Raw genomic sequence first — 21,831 nt, 5'->3', positions numbered from 1 at the left:
AGGCTGAAACCAAGGTGTTGGTCGGGCTGCTTTCTTATCGTGAGCTTGGAGTCCTCTTCCAAACTCGTTCAGATTGTTGGCAGAATGCCGCTCCTTGCGGCTGCAGCACAGGGGTCCTTGATCTCTTGATGCCCTTTGGCCAGGCTTGCTTTCTGCACATCCTGGCAGTTTGCACGTTCTAGGCCAGCAAGTGAGTCTCTCTTACACTTGTGTCTCTCTGACCTCTTTCAAGGGCTCACTGGATGAAATTATGCCCACCCAGGGTAAATTCTCTTTTGAAGTGAACTCAGAGTCACCTGATTAGGGACCTGAATTGTATCTGCAAAATTCTTTCTGCCATGTATTGTAACATAATCATGACAGTGATATTTCATCATATTCACGTTCTCACGTTCAAGGGAAGTGGATTATACAGGGTGTATAAACCAGGGAGCAGGAGTCTTGGGAGCCGTCTAGAAATCAGTCTACCATGCTCTGATCCATACATGACAGTTTCAGTTTCTCATGTCAAATGATGCTTGGTTCTTCTCACCTGGATTGCTGTTTTTTTCCTTCCCCCCCAATACTTTTGTTTTGAACTAACTATATATAGACTCACAAGAAGTTGCAAAACTGTGGCAGAGAGAGGTCTTTTATACCCATCCTGATACTGAATCTTCCAATCCAAAAATTGGAAGTTTTCCCCAATGGTGACATCTTACATAAACATAGTACATTATCAAAACCAGGAGGGCGGCCAGTTGGCTCAGTTGGGTAGAGCGCTGTGCTTATAACACCAAGGTCGCCAGTTCGATTCCCACATTGGCCAGTGAGCTGCACGCCCTCCACAACTAGATTGAAAACAACGACTTGACTTGGAGCTGATGGATCCTGGAAAAATACTGTTCCCCAATAAAAAAAATTTTAAAAAACCCCAGGAAATTAATATTAGTGTAATACAGTTAAATAGACTACAAACTTTACTCCAGTTTCACCAGTTTTTATATGCAATAAGTTTTAAATTTTGGTACCTCTTTGTGTATAATTCTGTGTATAGGTTCATATAACCACTGTGTTCAAGATATAGAACTGCTGTCATCACAAAGGGATTCCCTTGTGCTCGCCTTGTATATTAAGACCCTTCTCATCAATTCTGGCAACCACTGTTCTGTTCTCTGCTTCTACACCTTTGTCATTACAAGGGTGTCGTCTAAATGGAATCCTAGATTATGTCATTTTTTGAGATTGGCCCTTTCACTCAGTATAATGTCCTTACAATCCATTCAAATAGTTGAGTATAACAATAGTTTGTTCCTTTTTATTGCTGAGTTGTATTCCATTGTATGGATGTACCACAGTTTGTTTAGCCATTCACCCACTGAAGAACATTTGGCTTGTTTCCAGCTTGGGCCTATTACAAATAAAATTGGATTTGAGTTGGTTTTACTGTGAGCACTTTCAAAGAAATAAAGTTGAGACAATAGTGTAACGAACTTCTGTTACCAGTTTCAGCAGTTACTACATTTTGTTCTTTTGTTTCTTTTGAGTATTTCAAAGCAAATCAGATACTTAGATACCATGACATTTCACTTGTACATACTTCATTTCTATCTTGTGAGGACTTTTGAAAACTATAATCATCAGGATATTATCATATTTAATAATAATTCCTTAATATCTAATACTAATACCTAATAATATTAGTATATACGTAGTACATATCAGTAATAGTATATATTTTTAATTTGTATATTCATAGTATATAGATAATAGATAACTAATCTAATACTTAGTCCATAGTTACATTTTTCTGTTTCAGAGATGTATTTTTAAAGATGATTGTTCTGAATCAGAATTCATATAAGATCAGTTAGTTATGTACTCTTTTTGGTAGCAGTCCTTCCTTTTTTGCCTCAGGCAGTTGATTTGTTGGAGAAATTGGTTTGTCTTCTAGACTAACTTGGATTTGGCTGATTCCTTTCTCATTTTGTCCTTTAACTTGTTGTATCCCCTGCGCTGGCTAAAGTGAAAGTAAGATGTAGTGGCTTGGTTAAATTGGTTCAGGTGTTTAGACAAGAGGACTCCCAGGGATACTGCGTACTCCCTATTGCATCACATCATGAGGCATATACTGTTTGGTTGTCTCACGTTTTGGACTAAGTGTGATCAGTGGGTTCAGATATTTTCACCCCCATTCTTTTAAAAAAATTTCATTAATCTGTCACCTAATAGTTATGGCTTCCATTGATTGTTGCCTAGATTCAGTATTTCATTTGGGGGTGCAGAATGATAATTTTCCAATTTAGTTATTTCTGCATTTATTTGCTACACCATCAAGCACATTTATCAACTTTTTGGTTTTCATGAAATACATTCAACAGGAAAGGCTGGAAAATGCTCAGTTCCCCCCAGCCCCCTTTACTTACCAATTCTCAGTAATGAGTTGGTGCTTGAGCATCTATAGAAGACAGCAATAAGGTGCCCCCCCCCCATCATTTTCTTTGTGGATCATTTCGAATTTGTGGATTTTTTAAAAAGGTATGTGATGCTTTCCAATGACATTTTCTTTAAAATTTCACTTTCTACTTGTAGGTATATAGAAATATAATTGTTTTTTGTATATTGGTATTTTAAATCCAGCAACCTTACTGAATTCTTGTTCATTTAAATTTACTTTTAGATTTCTATCCTCTGCAGATGGCATTTTCAGAATTCTGCCTTTCAACTCTTTATACCTTTTCTTTCTTTTTCTTTCCTTACTGTAGTAGTGTAGAACTCTAGTACTATTTAAATAAAAGAGGGACAGTACAGTTCTTGTTCCTTACCTCAGAGGCAATGCTTTTCATATTTCATTATTAAGAATGTGATTTGCTATAAGTTCTTTATCAGATTAAGGATGTTTCCTCATATTCCTATACATTTCATCATGTATTAAAGTCTGATTTTATAGAATGCTTTTCTGCCTGTGTTCCCATGATCATATGAGTTTTCTGCCTTTAATCTGTTAATTTGAATTACATTAATTGTTTTTCTAATGTTGAACCAATCTTTCATTCCTGGAATAAACTCAACTTTTGTCATAATATATTATTATCCTTTTTGTAGTTTGTTTAATTTAATTTGCTAATAGTTTCAGATTTTTATTTACATTTATGTTCACGAGTGAAGCTGGCTTTATAATTTTTATATTTACTACTGTTTTCTTGGTTGTGGTACTAGTGTTAAGCTACCCTCATGCAACGAGTTAGGGAAGTTTCTTCTCTGTGTTCTCTGTGAAAGTTTAGGTGAAGAGTGGGATTCTTTTTTCCTTGATTATTGCTAGAACTCTCTAATGAAAACTCTGGGCTTGGAATTTTCTTTGTGGGAAAAATTCCCAGGTGGTTTAGTTTTTCGTTCTTTGAAGATTGTAAAGTAAACATAGTATCTTCCTGTGGTGACAAGCTAGTAGTCACAAGTGAAAAATTCAGTTGCTGAGTAATATTTTTTACTGACTGGTGTGAGAAGAGCTGTTTTGTCTCCATTGTTTGAAGTATGTCCAACAAACTTTTTGTCTGTAAATAATTACACTTATATTGAATACAATTACATTTTAAAAAATAGGTTATCCACGATATTGTTTTAATACAGTTTAGATTTGTGTTTTAAGCTTCTTAAGTTTGTCAGATTTCTGAATAATGAATCTGAGCCTTGAGAAGACTTTGAGTTAGATATCCAAATTCAATTTCTGGCCAGTTACTATCTTGGGTATATCTCTTACTTTCTGGGTCTCAAATTTGTCATTTATAAAACAAATATCTCCTTCACATAATTTTTATGAGGTTAAACTGAGAAATGCTTTATAAACCATAAATGAAAGGTTTTAAAGATATTAAAAGTTAGAGCGTTGGAAGGAACCTTTGAGATCTGTTCGAGCCCCTTCATTTTATAGGAAACTGACGCTACTCTTGTATGTACAGAACTGACTGCACAGCCCTGGCTTCTGGGCTTTTCCTAGTTTGCCTTCCTTCAAATTAAATACTAGGTACTTGAGAGAAACTTGACTTCTTTAGGTACATAGCTGAGTGTATCCTTCACAAGAGGTTAGGTAGAAAAGTACATGTGACATTAGGAAGAAAAAGGAATTTTAAGACTTTAGTTTCTTAAGTTACCAGTAATTAAAACTGCTGTCAAAGTAGTTATTGAATTTTTCCCCCCCAGAATTTAGACAAAGAGAAACTTGTTATACTTCTCAGGGATTAAAATTCATCTAATACAGTAAGAAGTAAGGCCCTGTGTGGGGTTGCTGCATAACTTTGTACTTGAGATTCAGTTGACATTGTACTTTAAAAACCATTGCTTCAGTGCAACTTTAGTGAAATCTTACCTTATAAAGAACATGAAAACTTTTAAACTAATTGTGTTTGTAAAAGGTAGTTCCTTGAAATCTAATTTGTCTATGTAATTTCTTATTTTCTCTAAATAGAGTCCGGAAAAAATTGTTTCCTTCAATTTTTTAATTTGATACTACTAATTGAAAGGTTTGTTAATACTTGAGCTTTGAAGGTTCAATATATTGTATAGTGTTTGTGGTGTCTGCTCCTCAGGAAGGGACTTCCTTCCTCTTTCTTTCCCACTGCTGCAGTGTACTGAAGATCCCAGGTTCCTTCTAGCCTTGCCTCCTCTGCCCTTTCCCCTCCAAAAGGTACAGCGCATATTTCAATTGCTAATCCTTATCTCCAGTTCTGTTGTCTGCTCTCATTTCAGAATTCCCTTTTTACCCTTCCTCTCCTAGGAAGTTTGTTTCCTGTGAAATGATGAGATACATAGGGACACACTGAAGAGAGGAGCCCAGGTTTGCTGAGGCAATTTAAAACCCTAAAAGTCTTTGTAGAAAATATGTGTCCCATATTTTAGATAAGTTTGTAAAAAATTTTGCTTAAGTCATTTTAATCCTACTTGTATTTTTTTAGAGGTAATGTCATCAAATGCTAGTAGATTTGTCAGTAGTTATTTTGAATAAAAACTTTCTAAGAACTGGGGCTGTTTTTTGTTTAAATACTAATTTCTTTGGGGATTCAGTAAGAATTTACATAAAATGAATTATAATTTTGTTGACTTAAAGTTAAAATCAGATTTAATGTTAGGCGTGTGACTTTGTTTTCCCTCTGAAAAATAGGACATTTTCTTTAAGTAAAACTCATTACCATTTCCTTGACTTAATAGGGTTACGACCCAGTAAACCCGTTGTAAATTGAAAATGTTGTATGTAAAAAGTGCATTTCACACACCTAACCTACCAAACATCAGAGCTTAGCCTACCCTACCTTAAACGCACTCAGAACGCTAACATTAGCTTACAGTTGCACAATTACCTTGAGTTTCATCTCAAGAGTAATTGCCGCCGCCTTCTTACCAGAAGCGGGAGACACAGGCTTTTTGTAGATATGATGGGATGTGAAAACACAATATGCAGAAAGTGCTGGAAAACACAATACACTGCAGAGTATCAGCTGCTTACCCTTGTGGCTGACTGGGAGCTGCACCTTGCCGCCTCTGCCCGATATCACCAGAGAATGTCACACTGCAATATCGCCAGCCTGGAAAAAGATCAAAATTCGAAGTACAGTTGCTACTGAATGCGTGTTGCTTTTTGCAGCATCATAAAGTCAAAACATCATTAAGTTGAGCCATCTTAAGTCAGGGAGTGTGTACGTGTATCCTCATCACAAAACTAGACTTGTAGTTGCCACTGAGAAGGTTTAGTTCCCTTATATAATAAATGTTAGTTTCTGTTTAGGTTTTATGACTGTTATTAGCTGCACTACAGTTCTATAGGTTTTCTAGAACTATATTCTTTATATATTTTTTCATTGTTATTCATACGAACTCATGAAAGTGTGAATATTTTTGTCATTTTACAGCTGAGGAATCTAAGAACCAAAGATGTTAAGAGGTTTGCTGTAGATTACACAATAGCATAAGTACTAGAATTGAGATTTGAGCTCAGGTCTGACTGCAAAGTTGGTGGTAGTGTGATTATTTAGGGAGAATGAGGGTCGGTAGGTAAACAGTTACTTGGAATTATAATAGTTACGCATCAAATGCTGTAAGAGTGGAGACTAGGAAACATCGAACTGTTGGGAAAGTCAGGAAGGCTTTCTAGAGGTGGATCACTGGTGAAGTAGTTCTTCAGGGATCAGAATGCGCCTTGTCGTTCATGCTGTGGAGAGTGGGCGTTATCCTTTGGAGGCTTGGGAGGTACTGAAGGATTTCAGCAGGACTGGTGATGTGACCAGCTTCAATTGTTAAGAGTATAGCCACAGTTAGGATAGAAATTATGTCTTTTGGTTACAAAGCTGTTTAACTTCAGATGAAAGCGAAATTTATGCCTGAATTATGGTAATAATGTAAATAAGACTTTTCAGCATAGAATTTACACAGTCGCATCATTTCAGGAAGCAAAGCTGATTAGTACTTAAAATGATCGGCACTGTTTTATGAATGACTTCTTTCATTCCCCTCTAGATCATTCTAAGTCATTTCTTAGAAATTTCTGATTGAGTTCTGCAGACAGAAAGAATGCAGTAATTGTCAGTCTTTTTGACAACATGTCCCCCTAGGCAGATTTCTACCTATTTGGTGCCACCCTGCATCTTGTCTTTTCCTCATCTCATGAGCTGGAAGGGAGCGGATGCACTGTTCCAGTCTGTCATGTGGTAGGTGGAGTTTTCTTGGCTTTTGCAAGAACAGTGCTCCTGTTGTTAATGGGGCAAAAGAAAAAAAGTTTATAATAACACGAGTTTAGTTTTTAGTATCTAATCAATCAGAAATTTCATTTATATATCTAGATGTATCTTTCTCTAAAATTAGAATATACAAAGGAAAATGATAGTTATCTTTATGCTTGATAGTGAATAAGGTCTTTTCCTGAATGATTACATCTCTATTTAATGGAGGCTGCATACTGTAGTGCAATGAATGAGAATTCTAGGAATTAGTAAACTTTACCTTGTAAATATTTTTGTAATGTGCCCCCTTCCATCTCACCTTATGGGCACAGCCTTAGTTTACACCTTGTTGCTTGGGATAATAAAATGTCTCCCCTACCTCCAGTCTGTGGTCCTAGAGTCCGCTCTCTACAGCGACCCGAACCTTCTCTTGCACAAATCTGACACTGTCCCACCCACGTCTCTGAGTCTCTTACTGCTGAGTTTTGCCAAATGCTTGGAGTTGTGGCATAATCAGAGCGGCTCCTTGAACATTTAATTTCCATGAAGTCTCACCAGCTCAATAATTTTACACTTACACTTACACACATACATATGTATGCACACACTTGATTTTTGTAAAATATTTTAATGAATTTATTTCTTCTTTCTATATGCTTTAAGTACTATTTTACTTAATTACTTCTTAATAGTATTTGTTAAAATACTTGATATAGTTAACTATTGAGACAGGAAAAGCTAGAAAATAGGACACATAACCAATTGTAAATAAGAAAATGGCATAATCTGTCTAAACTATATAATACTAAAGACGTAACTTAGCTGAGGCTTGCAAAGAGTGCTTATATTAAAAGCCATTTTTGAATGTTATATTTGTAGTAAAAACAAAAACAGTATTTCTGATACTGTGATGTTAATAGATGACAAAATAAAGTCAAACTCTTTACCTATTTGATTCTGTCTTTTGTAGGAAAATAACTGATTGAAAATGGTAGATCCAAGTTTTTGAGAGAATAGGATGAGAAAAGAACTAACTGTTCTCAGTGGCCAGGATATTTTCATTTTAGGATCTAAAAACAACTTTAATAATCCTATTTCGTGATCTCTGAGCAATTTTGGAGACTAGGAATGGTATGTGAAGGCTGACTGGTTCTTTAAAAACATTTTTTTAGGATAATTGACATATAAGTGTATTTATTATCCTATTTAAAGTGTATAAGTTGGTAAGTGTTAACATATGTATATATCCATGAAACCATCCCCACCACCAGTCAATACAATGTACATAACTGTCATCCCTTTGGAAGTGGAGACTGAGAAGGGATAGTCAGTGAGGAGAATAACAAAAATATTGTGTTGTCCTGGAAACTGAACAAAGAAGAGAATGATCAGTTGTGGCAGATGCTTACTGATAGGCCAAGTAACGTGAGAAATGCGAATCGACCATTGAATTTAGTCACATAGCGATTACTGGTGATTTTGACTTAGGCAGTTTTGATGGAGAGGTGAGAGCTCAAGCCTAATTGGAGTCTATTTTAAGAGAAGGGTAGGAGAGAAATTGGAGATACTTCAGTTAGCAATGTTTTCAAGGAGATCGCAAGTATCTGCAAAAGGGAGTGAGGAAATAGGGTAGTAGTGAAGTGAGGCTGAGAATGTGTGCTTTTTTTTTTTTTTTTTTTAAGGATGGATGTTTATATTCCGATGGCAGTGATCCATTGAGAGCAAGATGTTCAGGATGCATTTCTGGAGTTAGTGCTCTTGAGGGACTAAATGGGATGCGATTTAGTTCACACTAGGGATTGGTGTAGGGATTGGCGGTGTACAGAAACTTGGAGAATTCCTCTGTGGCAGTAGGCCAGAGACACAGTGTGAGGTACAGAAAATGGGAGGTAGTTCGGTGGGTTGTGAGAGCTTATGGAAGTTCTCTTCTGATTGTTTAATTTTTTTTCTTTCGGTGAAGTGTAGGGCAAAAAAAAGCCATCACTGTGAATAAGGATGGGGAGAGGTACTGAGGGTTGAGGATCAAGGTGTGAAACGGAGTGGGAGTGTGAATAGATCAGGGAGTTACAGCATGATTGCCCGGCAGCATTAAGGGTGCATTGAGGCCTGTGGTTCCAGCTTTCGAGGCATTACGATCAGCCATATTTAGACGCACAGGAGTAGGTGGAGAATTAGATTTTTACCAGGTTATGGCTTTGCTAACCTCATGAAGTGAGAGAAGGGCAAGGGAGTTGAGGGTGTTTGCAGGGGAGTGATTCTCAGTGGCCATAGGCTTACCTGTGCATGGAGGGGAGAGAAGACATGAAAGGGTGAGGGACAGTAATCCATACAGACAATGACTCTGCATAGGGCAGAGTGTGGATAATATTTTGAGGGTAGAGCCAACAGATTTCCTGAGGTCGGATGGGGGGATATATGTAAGAGGAGTATTCAAGAATGACCTTAGGTGGAGGGATTAAGAAGTATAAATTGGCAGTTACAAAATAGTCACAGGAATGTAAAGTACAGCACAGGGAACATAGTCAATAATATTGTAATAACTTTGTGTGGTGTCAGGGAGTACTAGACTAATTGGGGGGAGTCACTTCGTAAGTTATATAAATGTCTAACCAATATGCCGTGCACCTGAAATTAATATAGTATTGAATGTCAAATGCAAATGAAAAATTGTTTAAATTTAAAAAAAAAGAATGACCTTAGAATTTTTGGCCTTGAGCAGTTGTAAGAATGGAGTTACTGTCAGCTGAAGTGCTGGGTAGTTTATCACATTGGATGCTTTGGTTATATTTTATTGATTATTCCATATAAAAAGAGAAAATTTTCTAGTATACTTAAGCTGGGCAAATATAAATATAAATCAGCTTATAAACCACTCATTATAAAGACCACTCTTTAAATTTCTGTATTTATTTACTAATTTAGTAAATACTTACTTAAGTACTTGCTCTATGTTCCAGGTGGTGTTTTAGGTGGTGGGAATATAACATTGAACAAAAATAGTTAAATCAATGATTTATATTGGTTTTAGTTCAAATTGAGAAATTTTGGAAAACTTATGAAATAAAAGGGATTATGATATCTCAGTAAATAAAAATTTATATTATTTTTGTATTGAACTGCTAAATGAACTGCTAAATGAACTGCTAAATGAACTGCCAGTTTTATATTTTTAATACTCTTTCTCCAGGAACTTATCACACAGTTATTTTTTAGTTAACGATTGTTTAATATAACTTAAGATACTAAAGGCTTATTCTAAAAAAATATTAAAACATAAAAGTAAGCTTGAGGTTTAATGAATTGGAATTTATTTTATAGTTTATGAACCACATGAGTAAAATGTTTTTCTTTACTGAACCTGATACGTTTGGACCAAAAATGATACTCTGCCAATTGATTACCTGAACAGTTTCCAAAATTTAAATCCACCATAAATGGAAGAAATTATACTATTTTCAAGAATATACAGAAAACAATTCACATGTTTTGGGGTGATTCTTTTGGTTAAGTCATGAGTGCCCTGAGTTTTGGACAGTGGCAGAGTTCTTGGAGTAAATGTATATATACCTTCCTAAGGAGAATTCGTTGAATTAGGAAGGCAGTATTAATTTGTGTGCATATATTTCAATATATTGATTAAATCATTTCAGTACTTATTAGTGTTATCTGCAGTAAAATCTGATATTTAGAGAGAGAGAGAACCTTAAAAGTTGGTGACAACCAATCATTGCTACTGAAGAGCTGAAGTAAACATGTCCAGAGAAAAGACTTTAGAGTGATTTAGTTTACCATACCTGTTATAAACAGTGTTTGCTACACATGAGGACTCTCCAGTAACCTCTGCGTAACTCGGAACTTCCTTTACTTCTGCTACATATTTTAAAGCAGAAATAGATGTTAAAATGCTATGGTGTGAAAAATCGTGACAAAGATAGAAAAGACTATATTGGAGGATGAAGTTAATGATCTTCATAGTTAGGTGTCAGTTCTCTCATAAACTTAAACGAATGCTTTGCCTGATTCTGCTTTTTGCATGAAGGCCCTTTCAGTTTTTCTCTGCTGCTCTTGGAGATCTTAAAGAGGCTAGTAAAAAAAGAAAATCTAGGAAGATATTTGCTTAAAAATTGACACACCGTTATAATATTTTCTGCTTTGATGTTTTAATTATCAATAAGGATTTCAGTAATTTGTAACTACATTACTGTGGAGTCCTGTGTGTTTGAAACTGAATTTGCAAACTTTTAATAGAGGGAATTATGAGACTTTCCCTTCCCCAAACAAAATCACCGAACCAAACCAGTCACTGTGTGTTTTTGGAGGTGATTTTCATAAGAAAAAAGATTGGTTGGCTGTTTCTTTTTACATTATATAGGCACTTCCCAACTTAGAAGTATGATTTACCAATGTCCTAAACATCGGGTCTCTGCAGTGGCCACCATCACGTTGCACATATATACGCCTGGCTCCCCACTCGTCCACTGAGTGAAGCGTAGCTCTGTGAATCTTCTGTTCCTATGGGACGGTATGTGGAACGGGAATTACCCCTTTTGTTGCCGAGACCCAGTTGGTGGGGCAATGGACTCTGCTTCCCAGTTGGAACTGCAAATGTTTTCACTTAGAAACGTTAAGAACTATCTAAAATAATTGTTTGAACAAATAAAAAAGTCCATTAAGCACATAGCAAAAACGTATATCTAAATGAACGTTTTCGTTTTCAAAGCAGTTATCTTTGGAGATCATGTACTTGTAGTAAGTACTGCTTTTAATGCACCTGCTTTTAGAATTCCTGTTTTGGAATTTGCTTTCAGAATATTCTTTTTGGGCATTTTTTTTAAACTGGGAAGTCTTTTTTTGTTGTTTCTGACAGACTGTGGGATATAGGGAAAAAACAAGTTCTTTGCATTTGGACAAACCTGGGTTGAAGTTCAAAAACGTGATTAAGCAGCTGTCTGACCTTGGGCGAGTTGCTGTGCCTGTGAGAATCGTGGCTTATTCATCGTGTGAAGCAGCAGCAGGATCACGGCCTGCTGGGCAGGGGTGTTGAGAGAAATTGAGTTAGGTAACTGAGTAAAGCACCTGGTACACTCGTATAATAGCCAGCCCATAAGGCTCCCCTTCCTTCTTTATCTCCTCTCTTTGTATTTATTATGTATTTGGTTTTGGAATCAGCCAAAAGATATTTAGAGTTAAGTTTAATTAAAAACGTGATTTTTTTTGTTATCCGTTAAGGTAATGGTAATTATAGAAAGGGTAGACTTAGAGCGAAGGAAACGGCATTGGATTGCTACTGTGCCGTTTAGTAGCTAATTCCAATGGGCACGTTACTTTTGAAGGTAACAGTAATAGGTATCTTTTGAGTGTTGTTTATTGAGTTCCAAATAGGTGTCACATAGGGTCCTCGGTGTTTTCTAGATAGCTCATTTAATTCTACAGCACTCTTACAAGGTGGCTCCTGTTCCCATTCTACAGGACCTTACAGATGAGGAAGTTAAGGCAAAGAAGTTAAAGAACTTTCCTGAGGTTATACGTGGCAGGAGGAGAATGAATTACAAGTTCTTTTTCTTCCTACTCCAGACTGCTCAACCTTTCTTATCTGCAAAATTGGGGCACTAATTTTATTTTATGTGATTGTTGTTAACGTTCTTGCATTGTGACATAAGTGGAACAGTGTCATGCTCCTGGGTACAACAGCATTCTCTGTATTTCCCAAGTATTGATACAGGTAGGATAGTATTAGTGACCTTTGTTCATTATAGCTTGTGTATTGGTTGTAGCTTTTTTTATTGTGATAAAATACATATAACAAAGTTTATCATTTTAACTGTTTTTAACTGCACAATTTAGTGTCATTAGTGTATTCACAGTATTCTAGTTGTAACTTTAAATTATATTCCTCCCTTCAAAACAACACAAAATAAATAAAAATAAGCAAAACTATTCCACTATTCTGTGCACATAATGTTGATAATGAAAATGTTAGTGGCATGAGATGCTGTCTTGAAAGAGGCTGGGCTTTTTTGAATCTTGATTCCCAATTATTTTGGTCACGTAGCTTTTGTATATATCAAAAAGATCTTTGTAGAGTTGATTCAGTCATTCTATGAGTGTGTGTGCACCCAAATTCTTTTGTTTAAAATATTTTTCATTAAGTTTTTATAGCATGTTGGGAAACCAGGGGTTGGTAAATAAGTGTAGTCATGCACCTGTTTACCTTTTTTGCACCTAGTCAACAATATTTTCCTACATATGACAGGTGCAATGATGTTGTAAACATATTATTGCTTTCTAGGACCTTATAGTATAAAACACAGTGGAAAAAATTAGGCAGCTGTCAGTGAATATAGAGTTAAGTACAGCCACATAAATACTCCTTCTCGTCTATTTAAATACATCGAAGGAACATATTGGTTAACTGTGAATATAGTGTAGATAATTTTCGGATAGCAGAGTGTGTTGGTAAATGAATTGCATATTGAGGTAGTTTTGAGGCAGAGGCATTAGCTTCTGTCTCCAACTTGTGAAGAGGCTCTTTGAGAAGATCAGCAGGAACTTTTTCAGGTGGCAAGGACTTGATGTTTTGGATGGGTGGGAGCGAAATAATCAGAAGATAGTAAATTGAAAAATGCGCCTGGAAAGTGGAAGGGACCTAGACAATTAGGTTTGTATCAGATAGCCTATTTAAAACATTTGGAAGGTATAGTTGAACTTAGCAATTTTTAGGGAAATTTTTAGCTAACGATCAGGGGAAACTTCTGTCTTTTCATAAGAGTCCAGACTAATTAATAGATGCTTTTTATACAGAGTGTATAAAGAGATACTTTTTATAAAGAGATTCAGGGCTCCAAGAGATAGTCATGAGTCAGAGGGGGTTTCAAAGTAAAGGCCCTTTATGTTCTGTTCAGTACAACACTTAGCCGTAAATAGTACATCTGCAGTGGTTTCTCAGCCCTCTCGGTAAGGCCTATTTCCTTTAGCTGTTGAATTTTTCATAAGTTTGAGTAAATATTAGAGATTCTGGAGTCCTCTATCTGCATTTTTATAGCATCCAGGTACAGCATTGTGTATACTAGTTGCAACTTTCCCTTTCTCATTTGTTGTTCTGACATGTAATATGCTCTCAATAAATGTTAGCATATTTTGAATATCTACTATATACCAGATAATATAATAATGTGTTGAAACTCACTTCTTTCTAAAAAAGTATGCAGCAGACTTTATTATTTATTAGATTTTTTTGAGAATCATTCATGAATCCTACTACATACTGGTTGTTGGTGGCATGCTAGGCACTGGAAATAGAAGGGAATAAGACAGACTCTGCCCTAAAGAGGATATCAGAAGAGAAAGAAGACATCATTCACTTTCTTTTTGAGTTTGAATCGGATTGTTGGTTTATTGAAAAAGGACACCAAAGAATTATCTCTGAAAATTTAAGAGAAAATTTACTCTCACGATATTCAGGTTAGAGGATTTGATTTGATAAGTGCTTGAACTATTAATGGAAGTACTACAAACAATATTTATTTAAAAAATTTCTCTGAGTGGTAGTAATGAAGAAAATCCCAATCATGAGACTCCTAAGTGGTTGCCAGGAGGGGTAAGCCATTCTTGGCAGTATGTGCTAGAGCTCATTGCTGATGGGCTACAGTCATTGGCTTGTGATTAGCAGTCAGCTGGCTCCCCTTCTTAGTTTTTTTCTGCATGAAATTTGCTGATCTTAAAGGTATTATAGGAGGGAAATTAGCTATAAAGACTGGATTTTCTTTTTCAGTGTTATTTTTTAAGCTCTTATTTTCTTAGATTTCTGAACTGTATGCCCTACATTTATTAATTGACTGTGATGACAAAATATAGAATATGGCATAAATATGTATTCCTCTAGTGAAGAAGGCTTAATGGAATCACATTTGACACATTTTCTGACTCTCTTGTTTGGTCTGGCTCAGCCACATAGACGAGAAATGTACCTTCGTTTTTACCTACACTTTGAGGCCTGCAGTGTCAGTCATACTTGTGCTTGTCACCTTTCTTTCACTATATTCAGCTGTCACTTTGGTGATGTTTTCTTTCTATCCTCACTGCCATGATGGTAGCTTACATTCCCTTACTGTCTGCCCTGACCGCTGGAATAGGCATTCGTTGGGAACAAGCATGTAATATAAGGCTGTAGCTTCTTCTCTAGATTAAAATAAAACTGACTACATAGGAAAGTAGTTTTTGAACTTGAAAGCACCACACAAACTATGTTTTAATTCCTCTCTGTTACATCTGTCATCATGTTACAGTCCTACATAAAAACATGAGTGGCTTCTTTTAGACTCCTGTCTGAGGTTCACGGTCCTTCCCTCTCCATGTTCACATCCTGCTGCTCTCCACCCACCACTTGCTAATGTTTTCATTCCTCCAGTGCTGTTGGCATAGCAGAGGACACTTCTTCCTTGTGTCCACTGGCCTGTGCATTGTAGTTATTTAAATTAATGTTTTTGGCTTACCCCCCCCCATGAGTGCCTGCCAGTGCCAGCAGTGGGAGGAGAGCTGAGCTGGAGGGAGCTCTCCCAGTGGAGAACCAGTCAGCGGCCAGAATACTCTGTGGATCCCAGAGCCCCTCATATTTCCTGTTTGTTTGTTCTGTTTTCTCTTTTTCTAACCCCACTCATTAAAATCCAATTTCTGTTTCCTAATGCCACCAAAAATGCAATTACTTGCATGTAAAAAAAAAAAAGTCAGGCATAATTACTTGTTAGGTGTAGTAATGTATGGTAATAACATACGTATAAAATAATAATAACAGAGTAATCAATAAAACAGGCGTCGTCCTTCCCTTCATGAAGTCTTATCTTTACTGCTGGAGCATGAGAGACTTGAGGATGACTGTCTTAAATATTTTAAAGTTCCCCTCAATTATTTTTGCATAATATGTTGTATATTTTGTTCAGTAAGTATTTAAACAGTCATATTTGACAATGAGTAAATAGATTTTATACTTTAAGACCTAGGAGACCACTGAATAGTTTTAATCAGAGAAATAGTGTTACTAGATTTCTGCTAACCTCTTAGATTTAACTTGAGTGCCATAAAGAGGTGAGGAGTTCTATTGTCAGTTTGTACATCTTAGTTTTCTAATCAGCCAGGTAGGTTCTTAAAGAGTGTTTCTCTTCCAGACATTTGTATTGAAACCAGTTAGGTAAGTAATTCAGCCAACAAATACTTTTTGAGCACTAACTATGTGTCAGACACTGTTTTAGGCACTTGGGGAGGAGAATGATCAAAACAAAGCCTGAGATCTCATGATTGCATTGTAGTGGGGGAATTGGACAGTAAGTAATTAAAGAGATACATAATATAGTATGCTGTGGGAAAGTGTTGTGGAGAAAAATAAAGCAAGTAGAGAGCAAAAGGGAAGCAGAATGGTCTCTGAGGAGAAGCATTTGAGTTGGAATGAAAGGAGTTATCCAACCATGGGTGTACTTGTAGACAGTAGGGGCTTTCAGGGAGTAATTTATTATTTTTCTTTTTTGTAGTCTCTTCAGGGTAAGCTGTAGATCCCTCCATAATCTGGTCCTCACTAATTTCAGTCTTTTCTCTTAATTTACTAGGTAAATAACATGTATTTCGAAGTTAATCTATTTGGCTTCTAATGTTTATATTAAATGGGAATAATAATGCCTACTTTATAGGCAAAATGAAATGGATGATACATCATTTATATACAGAGGGTGCCAAAAAATGCCCACACATTTTAAGAAAGGAAAAACCTGTATTAAAATTGTAATACTCAGTATATACTGCTGATAAAAGATGAATACAAGTTACGTTTGACTTCTGCAATTACAAGAGGTGCTCAAAGTGGTTACCATCAGTGTAATTTTAATACAGCTTTTTCCTCTCTTAAAATGTATACATTTTTTTTGGCTCCCTCTGTGTGTGTATGTGTGTGTGTGTGTGTGTGTGTGTGTGTGTGTGTGTAATAGACACTCTATAATTGGTAGTGTGGGGGAGGAAGAAACTGTCCTCTGCTGTGCATAGTTCTTTCGGCTGGTCTAATAATTAAATTTACCTGAGACAGATTAACAAGCGAAAATAACCCAATTCAGTTATATACGTACATATGGGAACCCCACATGCAGGAGAGGTTCGGAGACAGATAGGGAAGATGCGGTATATGGGACATTCTGAGCTAAGGATGACGTAAGGAACCTTGGGGCTTCGAAGGGAGGAAGATCATTCTCGGGATAATAAGAGCAGATGTTCAGTACTGGAAGTTTGCCCTGCCCTATGCATAGGTCATAAAAAGTTATTTCTGGTAGAACTGTTATGGGCAAGTCCCCAAATTTAAATTTTTTAAGGGAGAGGTAAAAGTTGCTTGTGAGTCCACGGAATCTCGGCTGCCTTCAGCTCAAAATAATCAACATACTAAAATAGCACATCTCGGGGAGGCCTGTTCTGAACCCCTTCCATAGTTATTGTCACTATTTTGTTACTGTAATAACTATTAGTGGCTTATGTTCTTGCCTAAACATATCTTCCTAGAGGACACTTGCTCATCTTTTAAGAATCAGTGTAAATATCACTTCCTCCTCGAAGCTTTTCTTGCTGTGCAAGTAGGCAGGACGACTCCCTTAGTTTTGCCATCCATCGTATATATTTGTTATATGTCTTGTCATTGAACCTGACATACCTTAATTTATTTTTACTTTTTGTATACCTGGTTTCTAACCTAGAGTGTGACGTTTATGTATTTACTAGGTAAATAACATGTATTCAGAAGTTAATCTATTTGGCTTCTAATGTTTATATATATTTAAACTATTCAGCAAACATAACAATCTCTGTGGTAATAATATATTTATTATAAAGGTTTGTTCAAGGGTGTGTGAATTGAAGTGAAGATACATTGTTATCAAAAGGAAAAGTAATGCAGCAAATACAGGCTTGTATTCTGGATTGCCGAAGTGTCCATGGGACACATTTAAGCTTCTTGGTGTTGTCAGCTTCTCAGCCAGGTCCTGGCAGTATCTACGATATCAGACTTTATTCTTCTCTGACACTAGTGACACTGACCCATTTATGTTCATTATACTGACATTTGAGTGGGAATTGGAGTTTCAGAGACTTGCTTTGAATCTCAGTTCTGTCATTTTTAGGGGTGTAATCTTAAGCCATTTACTCATGAGTGTCCTTTTCTCATCTGAATAATGGAGGTAATCTGTGCCTCACCCTGGGCTGTAGGGATTAAATTATGTACATGAAATAGTATTGGCTTCTAGAATGTAGCAGATGCTTCTTATTAGGTGACATCGTTTTAAGTCATTTGCCTCTTTCTGCAGAATCGGACTGAGCATCTGTTTGGCTTTGAGGAGAGGAAAACAAGGTGGAATTCACCCATTGCTGTTGGTTGCTGCTTTGGTTTAGTCTTATTCTGTTTTAGCCGATTCCTTTTCCCTCAGTGGAAAGGGCTGGCCTTGATCCAGAGCAAAGAAAGGAATGCTCAGAGTATAATGCTAAGAAGAGACATCACACTGTTTCATTTAACCAAAGTGAGGGCCCCGAGGGGAGGAAATCTGTCTTAGTTGTCACGTTGGGTGCCAAGGGCCCGGCGCATTTCAGACAGTTCCTACCGTGTTTAAATGAATGAGGGAAGGCTGTTCAGAGAGACATGGTCTGGCTGTGCAGTGCATGGGGTGCACTGGAGCATTTGGGGCGGCTCCGGCAGACGTCTGAGACGTTGGCGAGGAGGAGGATTATGGTATCGCAGCCATTGTCTGAAACCATTATACCTGGTTCATTACAGGCACAGGTCTTTTATAACAGTTTGTGTATGTAAAAGAAATTTCAGTCAGATAGTGTGAGTTAAAACAATCACTTGTGCTGAATTGACCTAGAAGGGCAACGGCTGAGAAAGAAATGTGAAAGACTTTAGAACAGGTGTTGGAGTTCAGAATTCCCAACTCTCCTCCATTAGATTTCGAGGCCTTACGTCACTGTACCAAAAGGAAGTAAAATTTTATGTGGAGAAATGGATTACTCTTGCCACAGTCTCAACTCCTGTCTTTTCTTTCCTTCTGCTGCTCCAACTTGGCAAAACCAACCCCAGAGCAGCCTTCATCGTTGCCTCCTCCACGACTGCGTGGCGTGCACTGCTGCTGAGCGCTGCTGGATTCCTGTGGCACCTCTGACAGCTGTGCCCCCACGTCGCGTCTCCAGCCTCTTTCACAGGCACCAGAGTGATCTTTCGATAGCGAATCTGATTGTTAGTCCTCTCTGTGAAATTCTTTATGGGCTTCTCAGAGTCTTCAGGATTAAAAATCCAAGTTCCTTAGTAAGTGAAATAACTTTTAGAGACCTGGCCTCACTTAGCCAATCTCCTACTTGGTCTTTTGAGTCTTTTCTACATGTTTTCTGTACTCCAGACATGTTCACCAGCTGGATTTCTCTGAAAGTTCCATGTCGTTTTCATGCCACTGAACATACGCTGTTTCTTTTTCCAGGCAAGCTTTATTCTCTCCTTCCCAGTGTCATCGACTGCAGGTCATTTAAAACTCCCCGAGGTGACCTCTGGAGAGCTTCTGACTTTTCTTCTTCTGCCTGAATTAGATACCCTCCTCCATGCTCGCACAGCACCCTCCAAACAATGCTCTCTGTGGTATCTCATCCAGTCCATTATCCACTTGCCTTCTTTCTCACTAGACTGCGAGCTCGGTTCTGAATACAGGATACTCTTATTGTCTCTTAGTTCCAAATGCTTGTCACTGGTTTGCACAGTATGGAAGCCCAGAACTTTAGTTCATGTATGATGGTTAATTTATCCGAGGCCCAGATGTGTCCAACTGTGTCAACATGTGAGAAAAGGAAGAATGTGGTCCCCGCCCTGCTCATAAGCTTAACTGTGTGGACGAAGTGATTCATAAAGTAATTAGAGACTAATAAAGTACAACATTAAATGAGGACTCAGGTCGAATGGTTTGAGAATAAAGATAGAATAGAAAATTTCAAATCCCTTGTCATTTTATATCTGCTCTTTACTCTGTTTTTCTCCTTAATATTTACCACTCCTAGCATGTTAGACTTTTTATTTGTTTATCTTGTTAATGCTCATCTGTCCCACTAGAATGTAAGTTTTATGAGGAATTTCTGTCTCTTGTTCACTGGGGTATTGCCAGTGTCTGACAAATGGTAGGTGCTCAATAGGTATTTATTGAATAGATGGAATGGTGTACAGAGAAGTAAGTAATCATTAGGAGATGGTACTTATGAAATAATTCATGAAATTACTTCCTGAAGTAGACCATGAAAGATGATGTTTTATTAAATAAGTTTATTTAAGTAAAAAATTACACATTTTATTTTTATATGAATTTTTTCAGGTCATACGTTCCTCCTAATTTTCTCTTAAAATTTTATAAGGTTTGAATAGCCCTCACTGTTGACTTCAAAATCTGTTGAACCAGAGTGAGTGGTGTGACCCATTCATCATATAATTGTTGCAGTAACACTTGCACTTCATGTTTGTTAGCAAAATATGGGTAAAAATAGGTCTGCTGGAGGCAATAACACGATGTATACAGATCTTAAGTTGTTATGATACCTAAGATATGTTGTTTGCTTCCATTTAAATAATTACAAATGAATTTGAACTCATAGCCATATCAGGATTCTGGTTGTTTTGTGAATTAGGGATCATAATTGACCATTTGTCTGGAAGTTCTTACATTTTAGCAAATCTTAATCAGAGTTTTAAATATTTACATGCATACATAAACACATGTCACATAACTTATTTTTCCATTTTTATAGTTTCCTTTTGTTTCTTTTTCTTTCAAGACTAAGGAAATTAAAATTAGATTTGGAATTAAAACTATTAAAAATGTTAAATCACCAAAATGGGTTATAACTGGTGGTATCGGTTAATGTTGTTATTTAGAAAATGAAATTATTAGTTGGTCTCCAGTACTGGTTTCTTTTCTTGCAATTCTTTTCCCCCTAAGCACAGAATTAGATATTCTTAGGTTATTATAGCTGAAGTAGATCCTAGTAAGTAAGTGTCTGGTCTATTTAGTAAGCATCTAGTCTATTTACTTTATTTCAGAAGTGACGTAGCTGAAATACAGGGATGAGGGATTTGTCCAATCAGACACTTAATTCATAACAGGGCCAAAGCAATAAACTGGATTTTTAACTGTTATTGAACAGATAACCAAGCTGGCTAACCCCTCTATTATGCTCGTAACTTCTTTAAAATTTAGAGCTGTGCTATTATTAGGAATATATATGATTCTGAAGACAGTTTAAAAGAATATTATTTTAGTGACCTGGTAGAGTAGAAGTAAGTTGTTGAAATTTGTCAATCCACCAGACAGCCAGATTGGTTGTGAGAGAAGTTTTGGCAGTACTTTTCCTAACTTTCACATGTTTTACTGAGTATTCTTTTTTAAAATTATTTCTTTTTTTCAATTATAGTTGATATTCAATATTATTTATATTAGTTTTAGGTATACATCATGATGGTTAGACATATATATAGCTTTTGCAGTGACCCCCCCCCCCCCAGTCTATTACCCCCCTGGCACTATATGTAGTTGTTGCAATATTACTGACTGTTCTCTGTGCTGTACTTTATATCCATGAAATTCTTTTGTAACTACCAATTTGTGTTTCTTAATTCCTTCACCTCTTTTCTCTTTTGGGATAGAGGCTGTTTACTCATTGAGTCCACAGGAGGTAATTTTTAATGAATTTATTCGATTTTAAGCCATGAAAAACCTCACATTCTCTCTTCACTGTTAATTTTTGACAACCTGAATGTGAGGATTCACACATTTTCCATAGGAAGAGGTTAACCAAAAATATATATATTAAAGAAAACATGAGGAACAAGATTTTTAAAAATTCAGTCATTCTTTTTCTTTTGGCTTTTCCTTGTTGAATCTAAGAAGTTACATATTTTAGAAAGTCATACTGTTGACTTTTGGATTCCAAGAGTCGACTTGACTCTTGGATGCTCTTAAATAGAAAAAGGAAAAAAACGTTTTTAAGGATCATGTGAATACTCTGCATTTCCTTTTCTTGTGTTCTTTGTGATATTTCCCCAGGATTTACATTTTTAATTAAATTGGATTATACAAAAACTAGCACCTTATATTCTGTG

General features: G+C 36.5%; 1 protein-coding gene across 2 annotated transcripts in view; it reads left to right on the top strand.

Moving 5' to 3' along the window:
• Positions 1-21,831, top strand: part of STIM2 (stromal interaction molecule 2) — a 145,533-nt gene that overhangs the window by 34,726 nt on the left and 88,976 nt on the right. The gene's annotated exons all lie outside the window — the stretch shown is intronic.

Source organism: Rhinolophus sinicus, chromosome 1, assembly GCF_057876585.1.
Source record: "Rhinolophus sinicus isolate RSI-liver-muscle chromosome 1, RSI-T2T, whole genome shotgun sequence".
NCBI classification, from domain to species: Eukaryota; Metazoa; Chordata; class Mammalia; order Chiroptera; family Rhinolophidae; genus Rhinolophus; species Rhinolophus sinicus.
Note: the sequence above shows the minus strand (reverse complement) of the source record. Positions and strands in the feature narration are given on the sequence as shown.